Below are 12,677 nucleotides of genomic sequence, written 5' to 3' on the forward strand. Positions count from 1 at the left end.
AGGTGCTGTTGCACGTCTTCCTACGGCAGACTCGTCTCTGAGGCCGATAGACAGGGGAAAGTCGGCCGCACAGATGGCAAGAGGAGCAGGCGTGCTTTTGAAGAAATTATCGTCCGCTAGTTTGGTTCGCTGTTTGATGGTGTCGATTCCGAAAGCAATAATGGAAAATAAAATGCTCAGTAGAGTGTGGCGTTCCTAGGTCCTATTCAACCAGTGGGAAATCATCGATAGTATCATATATGACCGCACCGGTCCAAAGTTTTGTCATCCTATCATTGAGACATAATTTTCTGTAGTACATTGACATTATCATTTCTTTCCGCAGAACTGGCTCTGTCGTTACGGCAGGGCACTGCGCAATCATACAAAAAAGCCTGTTCTTATTACAAGAAGTTCTGCCGTAAGGTACGGAAAGCTTACAGGAAGGTCTTTTCAGAAAACAGAAAATTTTCTTTCATTTTCGATAGGGCACGCAGATATGTTCAGTGATAAAAGATTAGAGAAATGATAGAGACATATGGGGGCGTAGCGTCAGTAAGCGTGCAGTTCCGATAAGGAGCTTGATCTCTTTATTTTATTTCGGAGAAGCGATAAAATTATTCGCAAAAGAGAGCTGTTTCATTTACGAGTTATGAAAACTTTGTTCAAGCCTTCACTTCTGAAAAGCAAAAAAAAAATGTGATGGAAGATTCTTGATGCGCAATTAGATGCTCTCGGACAACCGCGACATAGCGACTGGATAACGACAAGTACCAGGCGAGCGAGATGATCGGATTGGCTGCACTGAAGGGAACGACAGTTTCTTCAACGGGGACGCTCCATCTGAGCCTCAAGACGGAATGGAAATAGGCGCAGTTGACCTGTCTCCCACTTCTATGTAGTAGTGTAGCTCGACAGTGTAATTCCTGAAACATTATAAATGGCGTTCAAATTGCAGCTGCTCGACCACAATTGAACACATGTAATCTTTTGAGAGTATTTCGATTTTCCAATCGCGTGTTCTCAATACCTAGTAAAATGTCCAGCGAATAACGGTGCTTTTGTGTCTACGATGTAGTGAAATCATCTTGTGGATGTCTACTGCATTCACTTTGGCGTGATTTTCTGATTCAAATGGAGGTCCATGGTATGTCCTTTGAGATTAAAAGGAGACTTTACCGGGCTGTCATGGCCGTTAGTCAGTTTGCACCTGGACCGGAAAAATGTATTTGAAATCTCACTACATATCTGCAGATAAGCTCACAGAAGCAATCAAAGCGTTTACAGGATCAAGCATGCAAAAAGACGGGAAAAGGTTATTGCCTACATTTAAAAAAAAATTAAATGCAAACTTTCTCTGAATTCAGGTAGGTTCAAGCCCAAACAACAATCATATTTCATATGCCAGTCAACCGTGTTGTTGCTGGCGTTTAACATGGCGGAAGTTATAAAGGAAAATAACCAAGTCTGAGAAAAAAGCCCACAACGCACGCAACAATCATAGCGTGCGTTGTGGGCTTTTTTCTCAGTCTTGGTTCTTTTCCTTTATAACTCCCGCCACGTTTAACGCCAGCAACAACACGGTTGACTGGCATATGAAACTGAATGTTACATCTTCTGGCTTCATTTTACCGCGTCCTAGTATATGGCCTTCTGGTATTGCTGCTTTTTTACGGTGGGTGTGTTTGTGAAAAGGCAATGCAAACGCTACGGGTTGTGGGAAGCCTGTTGGCACACTTCGGTGCGCTGGGCATCCTATGCTTGATTTTAGCTCTGGTTCATGTTTTCCTCTCACTGATAATTTAAGGTTTACTTCTAGAACCTATTTTTTAGTATTGATTTACACTTCATTCTGTATTTCACTGTCACTGCTTAAAAAGATGTACAAAAATGACAGCAAGCTGAGAAGTAGACCACAATAACATCCATTATTGGAAAATGTGTATAACTAAATGGAATTTAATACTGATTACTGTTAGGGTAACACAGAGCTTAGAGTTGAGTTATTGTAGCACTGTGCAGTCTGCCATTCAGTACTTGACCGCGGATTGTGCATACATTTTGCGGGGAATTCAATGTTATACGTTGTTAATGCTGTCTGCAAATATGAAGTTTGAAGTTTATTATAATTCTGACAATACAAGATTGTCATGGCGGCGGAGCAAAAGGCGAGACTGTACCCGCCTGACAAGGCCCCTGGCGCCAATATGCATTGCATAATCATTTTACCCATACTAGTGATTTTGCGCACATTTATGTAACCTCCGCTTATGCTTTGTTCCGGTCCGTGGAGGCTGTGACGCAACAGGAATAAGTAACGTTCAAAAATATCGTGATTTGTATTACAATACTGCAAAAAGGGAATGCGAGAACGATAGCTATTATAAAAAATATTCTGGAAAAGAGGCGTTATTTTTTTAGAACTGATATAAACTGGTAGTTGGACGCAAAAGCTTATTTTTCAATCTGGATTTTGTACGCTCAACAAGTGTCAAAATCTTTCGAACACAGCCCAAGACGGGGGCCGTTAGGGTTAGACAACATGTGAGACTGCAGAGCGCAAGCAGACTTGCACATGTTTTTCGTTTGTGAAGTCTAATAAAAAAATACTTTTAAAGTTCTGAAGCTGGAGCGAAGAAAGAGTAGACGTCATCGAAGAAGAAAAGAAAAGAATGAGGAGTCAGTGTTCTATAAAGCATCGCTTTAGCAATTTTGCATCGTGTCTTCGCTGGTAGAGAGAAATTTCACGTTATGAAATTCGCAGTTTTGCTTGCAACAGTTCTTCCGAGAACAAAAAAAATTCTGCGAAAGCTCTAATGAAATACGGTGTGCCAGCTGACCACTTAGACTTTCCAACGGGGCTTTTGCGGCTTTACTAAAGGGCAGAAAACAATTCACAGATTGTATGATGTTCAGGTTGGTGTTCGTTTTCAGGATAAACAACGAGAATTCAATATTCTGCAGTGTAGCTTATGTTGTGCCCTTTAGGCTAAGAAACATCTTGCGCGCACCGTAAGGCCCATAACAGGGAGTACTGTTCACAAAGCAATGTGACAAAGCGTTCAGTGGTAGACTTATGCTTGAAACAGATGCACATTTTGCTGAGAATATAAAAGCACAGTGCATAAAGTGAAAGCTGAGAAAGAAGCCTTCAGGCGGCTTGCGGCGGAGGCTCATAACAATGCTACAGTGTGACCATATTTGCTTCGAAATTCCTCGCTGCAATGAACGATATTTCAATGTAATAAATACCACATTCCGAAAAAGTTCCAAATAACCTTCGGTTTAGACGGCAGCGCTATGATTTTACTAGGCGGAAAGCATCAATCATTAGTTGCTTTACGTTGCTTCAGCGTATTCGAGATCTGGAGGAAAATCTTGTGAAGCCGTCTACAAGAGATTATGGGCTCAAATAAAACTAGTAATTTTAGACACTTCTGTTGCCTAGATATTTGCGATAAGTAAGGTGAATGCTCGAAACAATAGCATTTTAAGTCAACACTGGCTAAGGCGATTCCCGTGCAATCGTAGTAGAAGCGCCTGAATATCTAGAAAAACATAGCGCTTGAAGCTCATTCTATCGGGCAAATCTTGGCATAAATTTGTGAGACCAGCTGCAAACCTTATTTATTGGACAGTTAATGGCAGAAAAGTGGCGATGGAGTGCGGCAACCGGATAGGCAAAGATTGCGCAGGGGCCACTGCGGTGGTATTGGTCAATGTCACCGTTAAGTAATTTTATTATATAAGAGAAAACCTGGAGCAACCGCCTTCTGACTGCTGCCATAATTTTAACCTACATTACGCGGCTCTGCATCAAACTTTAAACACGCTTCTTGTCGCTTGTTTGACTACAGACAAAAAATGAGACGCAGTACGCGGTGCAAAACGGAATGTAAAAGATTGAATAACATAGAAACATGAAATTTAGATGTTTTTGAATGAAATGAATCACGCCGCATAATTCATTACTCTTTTCAGAGCCTTTACAAATGCGCTTCTGTCAGGGTGTCCCCAGGGGTAGGAAAATCCTGTTAGTTTCGGTTTAAGCTACTTCAGGACAACTCGTGACTTAAGCAGATGTGATATTTAAGATTAAGAAATCATGGGCTTGCGCGCAGCACGCCGATCATGCCTCGAATTGAATTGCAACCCACTCTCGCGTTGTGCACTGCACATAACTAATGTAGCGACCCACGCGGCCGGCACTAGCTAAATGCCGAAGAGGCCGAAGTTTCCCCAGCACGCGCTGGGGAGAACGCTCGGGACCTTAGCCAGGGCCGGACGCTGCCGCCGCCGCTCCGCTGCTGTCTTTTCTCCGGTAGCCATCAATAAATGTGGACGCGGTCGTCTCCCTGGGCGACCTCTACAACTAATAACACTATCAAACTAGTATTGTCACGAGACGCGGAGACGACTCAGCAAAGCAAAACCACGGGCCAACCAGATTGAACACATACTTTTGAACATCTACTCGTTTTAACTACATCAAAACCTTACCAATTTTTTGTTTTCAAACTGAAGATGCCACAACTAGCATCTATAGAATACATCCTTAACGCTCCCTGCGACCTTTACTTGTCGCTAAAATACTGAGCTTCAAAAGCAAGCAGTCATTTTCTTTTAAACAATTCTGAAAATGTTAAACACGCCATTATTTCGCTCTGAATTCTATCATGCACTCTTCGGAATGAAAATAAGAAGGCCGCACGGCATTTGCACCCTTTGCACTAGATATATGTTGTACAGTTCTCACTAGATATAAATGTAGAAGTAGTGCACGTATTATATTAAGATATCATATTTAGGCATTACCGGCAAGGTATCATTCAGAGATCTGTAACAGAACAAAATTGCTCTGTTTCTATAAATACTAGAACATTCTGTTCTATAGGAAAACCTCATTTTTTTCTGGATGACCTTTTTTCGGTGTTAAGCTCCGTGTTTTTTTATTAGCTCCACAGTGAGTTTAAACACTACTCAAATTTCATGCAGAAGCTAGGGTGTAACCGTAAAATACTGAGAGCGTTCCCGCTCGCTGAACTTGTGTGGCGTGGAGTAGCCGTGACGTTTACCTGCTAATAGATGGGTGCTGACCCCGACACCCACATAATAAAGTGGTACTGTTCTATTCGCAATATGCTTCGAAGTGAAGGTTGGCGGACGCAATGCTGAGCAAAGGAGAAACGTTTCAATCCCAGCATAATTTTTTCTAGGTGTAAGCAAGAAACTATAGGTGCAAGGCTTACAAATCTGTGAAGTAAGATTTCTTGAAAAAGACATGCAAAGTGTTTTTTCAAAAAGAAAAATATTAGATACAGCGCCGCGACATACAGTGCCTGCGAGCACTTGTTTGCGTGTTATATGCTTGCACTTTTCTCGAGCTAAAAAGAACGAAAGAAATGTGATATGTCTTTGACTTCCAGCAGAAGGTAACAGTAGTGGCTATTGGCTGATAGGTACATAAAATTGTTTTATTATTCATGACGTAAGAGCCCCATGTCTCTGCACCACATCAGTTTCTCATACTTCTATCTGCAAGTGTCACCTTCGTGCACTTGTCGCGTGCACTGCAAAGACACCCTTAGAGCGTGGGAGGGTAGCGGTCTCGGTCTCAAAGGAGTTACCTTCGAATCAACATTACAATCTTAGCGAGAAACCAGCTACCAAGTGACAAAGGTGGTGATCGTATGGTGCCCAGCTTTCGCCTATCGCAAGCCAGTGAATATGCCGGAACCTAAGGTTTACAAACAAAAGAAAACTTTATACAAGAAAGTGACGATACAGATGAATTTATATTTACTCCTAAGAGCACACAAAAATATATTCAATACAATGCAACAAATGCAAAGTAAGATGAAAGAGACTACAATAGAAGAGGAATGTTTGACCTAAATTTCAGTAAAAAAAGACAGAGGCAAACAAAAAAATGGCTTTGGCTTTGCTCGGCTATACCAGGATATTTTGTCACGTTGGCGTTGGCGTAGAGTCAGCAACGGCGTTAAGCGGCCGAGAGTCAGTAGCGGCGTAGCCCTGGACGAGAGCGCTTCCTCAACACTTCCTTCTCTTCTTGATAGGCGCGTTCGTCTTCTCGAGCGCTGGCGTCATTAGCCCCCTCCTCCGGAAGCATCGACCCGATGATGAAAAGAGAGCAGGGGGTCTCGAGACGAGCTAGGGTGGTGTCCTTGCGTAGTGGGGCTTCAGGCGAACCACGTGGACCACCTCGGGCCGATGCTGGCGTCGAGATTGTTGAGTCTCATGAAGGACGACTTCATAATTGACGGCTCCAAGGCGTCGCACAATTCGGTAAGGACCGAAGTAACGGCGCAAGAGCTTTTCACTCAGTCCGCGTCGTCGGATTGGAGACCAAACCTAGACAAGGTCACCTGGGTGGTATTCCACATGCCGCCTCCGTAGTTTGTAGCGTTGTGCGTCCCGGCCCTGTTGGTCCTGAATTCAAACACGTGCGAGTTGGCAGGCAGCTTCGGCGAGTTGTAAGAAAGGCGCAACGTCATTTGGATGATCGTCGACATGAGGCAGCATGGCATCGAGTGTTGTCTTGACCTGACGTCCATAAACTAGGCCAAATGGTGTCATGTTGGTTGTTTCCAGCACGGCTGTATTGTATGCGAACGTGACGTAGGGTAGGACGTCGTCCCAGGTTTTATGTTCCACGTCCGCGTACATTGAAAGCATGTCCACAAGCGTCTTGTTTAGACGTTCCGTCAGTCCGTTAGTTTGGGGATGATAAGAAGTCGTTCGACGGTGACTGGTGCGACTGAAAATTAGAATATGGTGCAGGAGCTCAGAGGTAAACGCAGCCCCTCTGTCCGTAATTAAAACTTGTGGAGCACCCTGACGTAAGACGATTTGAGTAACAAGGAACTGGGATACTTCGGTGGTGGTGCTACTTTGAAGAGATGCTGTCTCAGCATAACGTGTGAGATAATCAGTGGCTACTATTATCCACCTTTTTTGGAGTCTGATGTAGGAAAGGGCCCGAGCAAGTCCATGCCGACTTGTTGAAACACTTGAGAAGGCAGCTCAATTGGCTTGAGGAATCCGGCTGGCTTCACGGGCGGAACTTTGCGGCGCTGGCAATGCCGGCAAGTGCGGACGTAATGCGCAATGTCAGGGCCCAGGCGAGGCCAGTAGTACTTGTCTTGAATCCTATCTTGTGTTCTAGTAACACCAGCCGGAAGCTGGTTCGTCATAGCAGGCGCGAAGAATTTCGTCGCGTAGGTTCACAGGGATGACCAGCAAGTATTGCCTTCTGTTCGCGGCAAAATTCTTCTTGAAGAGAACACCGTTTCGTATGCAGAGAGACGACAAAGCTCGCCTGAAGGCTTTAGGAACGCTCCTGCTGGTACCTTCAAGATAACGAATGATGTCATGGAGATCGGGGTCGGCGCGTTGATGCTCGGCGAAATCGTTGGCATGTATTGCATTCAAGATGACTTCATCGTCATCAGCAGCGTCGTCCGGAGCTGCTTGCACGGAAGCACGAGATAAGCAGTCGGCGTCTGCATGTGTGTTACCGGATTTGTAAATGACGGTGATATCGAACTCTTGGAGTCGAACGCTCTATCGTGCGAGGCGCCCGGAGGGATCCTTGAGGTTGGTAAGCCAGCATAGTGCGTGATGATCGGTCACTAATTTGAAAGAGCCGCTATAAAGGTATGGTCTGGACTTCGAAACTGCCCACACGATGACGAGGCATTCTTTTTCAGAGGCAGAGTAATTGGCATCTGTCTTCGATAGTGCGTGGCTCGCATAAGCGATGGCGCATGGTTGGTCCCGCCGAACTTGAACTAGGACAGCGCCCAAACCAACGCTGCTTGCGTCGGTGTGGACCCTGGTGTCTGCAAGTTCATCAAAGTGCGCCAGCACAGGGGGTGACTGCTGGCGGTGTTGAAGCTCTTGAAACGCCATCTGCTGTGATGGTTCCCACCTGAACGGCACATGCGCCTTTGTGAGATCAGTAAGGGGTGAGGCGATGTTAGAGAAATTCTCCACGAAGCGGCGGTAATACGCGCATAGTCCGAGGAATCGACGAACTCCCTTATGATCATGCGGTGGTGGAAAATTGGCAATGGCGGATGTTTTCTCGGGATCTGGAAGGACTCCTCCGTAGTTCACGACATGGCCTAAAACTTGAAGTCTTCGTATGAGAAAGGCATTTTTCGGCTTCTAGAGTAAGGCCTGATGACGTTATGGCCAGCAAAACTTCCTCCAGAGACGGGGCAAAAACGATGACGTCGTCCAGGTAGACCAGACAAGTTTGCCACTTCAAAGCCGCAAAAACGGTATCCATGAGCCTTTGGAATGTAGAGGGTGCCGAACAAAGACCAAATGGCATCACCTGGAACTCGCACAGGCCGTCTGGAGTGATGAATGCCGTTTTTTCGCGGTCCCTCTCGTCTACCTCAATTTTCCAATATCCAGCCTTCAGGTGCATGGAGGAGAAATATCTGGTGTTGCATAAGCGATCCAAGGCATTGCCAATTCTGGGTAGCGGGTAAACATCCTTTTTAGTGTGTTGTTTAACCGACGGTAGTCAGCACAGAATCGTAGGTGCCATCCTTCTTCACAAGCACGACAGGTGCTGCCTACGGGCTCCAAGAAGGTCGAATAGCGTCGTTGGCGAGCATTTCTTTCCCTTGTGTGCTGATAACCTCACATTCTTTAGTGGACGCTCGATAAGGTGACTGCCGGAGTGGTGGAACATTTTAACAGTAATTATGCGATGTTTCGCAAGATGCGCGAAACATTCTCCTAATATTTATCGGTCCATTTCACTTCTTAGCATCCCTTGTAAGATCATGGAACATGTCATCTGCTCTCACCTTGCCAATTTTCTTGAGTCAAATTCTTTTTTCAGTCATTGCCAACACAGGTTTTGTAAATTATTCTCATGCGAGACGCAAATTCTATGCTTTACACAGGATCTTCATTTCATTCTTGACCGGGGTTCCATAGCTGACTGTATATTCTTCGATTTCGCCCAAGCCTTTGACACAGTCTTTCACCAATTACTACTTTTCAAATTAAATAATCTCAATCTCGACTCTAACATCATCTTGTGGCTTCAGTCTTTCCTCACTAATCGTTCTAAATACGAGACTGCTTATAAATCCAACTCTCGTTACTCTACAGTGGGCTCAGGCGTTCCCCAGGGTTCTGTGCTAGGGCCCCTACTTTTTCACATTTATATTAATGAGTCGTTAAAATGTGCACACACACCTAGTTTCACTAAGAGCGTCAATATATGCCACAGTCGTCCCCTTGTTAAGGTGCTGGTGTTCGTTGCTGAAATTGGTGAGAAGAACGTTCACCTTGCTATCTTCGAGGAAGACAACCGTCCTGACGACGGAAAGTCCTGTGTCCAGAAGCGACAATTGCTTGCTTTCCACGACACCCTCAATTTGCCGTATGTTCTTTGAGCCGACGGTTACCATTACACTGGAACGTGGAGGCACGGTCACGGGTTCGTCTATAATGTGCAGCGCCACTGGGAGAACACTATCGACGGACATGCCCTTCTCGATCGAGAACTTGACGGACTGCGATTGCAGATCAATGACGGCACCGTTTTCAGTCAGAAAGTCCATGCCGAGTATGACGTCCCGAGAGCACTCGGCTTGCACTACGAACGTTGCCAGAAATGTTTGGCCTTGCACGGTTACCCGCGGCGTGATGTTCCCGTTGGCGTTATCAAATGGCCCCCTGCCGTACGCATTTGCGGGCCGTCCCAAGCTATTATGACCTTTTTCAGTGCCGGCGCAAATTCTCCACTGAGCGCAGAAAAATCGGCGCCAGTATCCACCAGCGCCGTTATATCGGCGCCATCGACCGAAATCTCTAAGTCGACTGTTGCTAGCGTGTTACTTTGGGGATGTCGAGGCATTCGGTCTCGGCTGCAGTGCGCCGAAGGAGTTCGGCATTGAGGAAAGGTGTCGTGGCCACGGACGGGTACGTGAGGACATCGGCTTGTCTTGAGGCACTTTGTCTGATGAGCTGCTGCATCTAGTTTCCCCTACGGGAACTCCGAGACTGGTCTCGTCCTGGCGAACCGTAGCGACAAGGAGATGGTGATCGAGAGAAGCGACGCTGTTCTGAGCCCGCTTGCGAGATGTAGTCCGCGATCTCCTGCGCTCATTCTCCACACGTCGGACGAGGACAATCGACGGGGAATACTCGAAGACCCATCTCCTTTTATGGGCAGCGGCACCAAACATGTCCAGCCTCACCGCAATGGTAGCACAGCGGCTGCTTGTCTGGTGCTCTCCAGATATCCGTTTTGTGTCGTCCTAGGCGCTGTGGAGAATTCGGCTGGAGAGGTTGACTCGGCATAGCGGCGGAGGCAGGTGTATCGTAACGTGGGTTCGGCTGGGATGGAATAAAACGACGGGTGACGGCGGCGTAGCTGAGATCAGGGTGCTGCGGCTGTACCTGGTCTGGGAGAGGTAGTGGTGTGCTCGTGCTTAAAGCTGGTTGCACATCCTCGCGAACATCAGCAAGTGTGGCAACCTAAGGCGTTACCTTAGCCGGAAAGAGCTTCGCCAGTTCTTCGAGCAGAGTGGATCGAATTATCTCACGTAGAGATTCTGCCGAGTTCATCGTGCCTCCCTCCACAGTGGCCGTGTGCATCGATGCTGTTGGGCGGTCGTACTGTCGGGCCCTCATGTCAAGAGACTTCTCGACGGAGCTCGCCTCCTTTATGATGTCAGTTACAGTCACTGGAGGACTTCGAACCAGGCCGGCGAACAACTGCTCTTTAACCCCTTTCATCAGGAAGCTTATCTTCCTCTCCTCCGACATGCTTGGGTCCGCACGTCGGAAGAGTCGCTTCATTTCTTCGACGTACACCGTCACACCCTCGTTGGGGAGTTCATGTCGGGCACGCAAAAGCAGGTCAGCCTCCTCCTTGCCTAATGTGCTGTCCTTGAACACTTGGAGAAACTCGGATTCGAACGTATCCCATTTTCGAAGGCCAGATTCGTTGTTGATAATCCAGGTCCTCGCGTAGTCTTCGAGGGCGAAATAAACATGACGCATCTTGCAGTCAGCACCCCAGCCATTGTAGATGGCAACCCGATTGTACTGGTCCAGCCAGTCTTCGGCGTTCTCGTGGGGTTGGCCGTGGAAATGCGGTGGCTCACGCTGGTGGTGGAGCAGGACCGGCGGATATGTAGCTGTGTTGGAATTCATTGTGGGAGCCCATCGGGGTGGATTAGAAGGGAGTTGTGCAAATTTGGGAGATAGGCCTTGCAATCGTCGACTGCCTTGGTGGACTAGCGTGTCTACCTTAGGTATTTCTTCGGGACTTGAACTCCGGCTTGAAGGGGGCGTACGGTACATGAACAACGTATCCGGCACCTGCACCAAATGTCACGTGGGCGTTGGCGTAGATTCAGCAACGGCGCTAAGCGACCGAGAGTCAGTAACGGCGTAGCCCTGTACAAGAGCGCTTCCTGAACACTTCGTTCTCTTCTTGATCGGCGCGTTCGTCTTCTCGAGCGCTGGCGTCAATATGTAGCGAAAGCAAGTGTGAAACTCCCCGGTTGGCCTTGTTCAGATATTCCACAACGTATGAAGCACAGGCATAAAAGTCCAATATGACCTGCAGGTTCGTGTTTGATTTCAGCACCAAGGCTATCTAAGGATTGAAGGGGTCGCGTCACTCTTACGCCTATCCTCCAGGATAATGGCACGTTGTTCTTTGGTTTCTTAAGCCCGCCGCTGAAGTCTCATTTTCGCATTCTATAGTTCATCACGGGCCGTCTTAAGTGCAGCAGGACTACGGTCTCTCCTTTGGCTGCTGTCGCTGCTGCTAGCGGTCGAGACACCGGACGTCAGACGCGCCTGTCTCGCGACGGCATATTCACGGCTGTCTTTAGACAGTCGATCGGCGCGCCGTTCGTCTGTTTCCTGGGCGATTCGTTTCCGCTTAATCTCGTTCCGCTGTCAATTCCAGGCATTCTCCAGCTTATCAGAATTGTCGCCGTCCATACTGTGGCCTCAACTATGGTTGCGGCGCACGCCAACTCTCCTTTTCAATTCTGTGACTTCTTATGACGCATGCGACGAAGCTGTCGAAGCGAGCGGAGGCGAGATCAACGACGAGGAACGCGTTGTAACGCCCTACTAAACGGCGGCGGCGGTGAGCGGCGCGGTTTGACGTCATGCCAGATGGCGTGGCGAGCGCGCGAAGCACAGTAGCCTTCCGCGGCGAGGCGCGCGTTGTAACGTCACGTGCCTCGATGGAGTATCGCCACGGCGAAATCGCGAGTTTACCGCCATTAAAGATTTCGCTTTAAAACAGAACACAGTTTTTTTCACAGGGCACCGCGAGAGTCCAACGAACAGAGGAACGGGCACATGCAGAGAGTAATAACTATAAAATTTCACTCATCTCCGCGCTGGGCGTGGGTCGCTTTGGGTCAGACGTGGTGATTGGCTTCCAGAGATTTCGAGTTCCTCCTTCCGAACCGGCGCCGGCCCTAAGAGTGAAGTTCAGAGGGCATTCCTCAGCACGCTCGAGATTACGCGCTCGCCGTCGGAAGTGAGTCATAATTTCTCCCAACTTCAAAAGGCCTCTTCTGTGTGAGCTGCTGAGATTGCTTCCGAATACGCGCTGAATTTTGTGACAGAAAAGTGTTCTTTATGGTTTAAGAGGGGGGGGGGGGTAACGCCCC

The sequence above is a fragment of the Amblyomma americanum genome, chromosome 5, assembly GCF_052857255.1.
Source record: "Amblyomma americanum isolate KBUSLIRL-KWMA chromosome 5, ASM5285725v1, whole genome shotgun sequence".
Taxonomy (NCBI): Eukaryota; Metazoa; Arthropoda; class Arachnida; order Ixodida; family Ixodidae; genus Amblyomma; species Amblyomma americanum.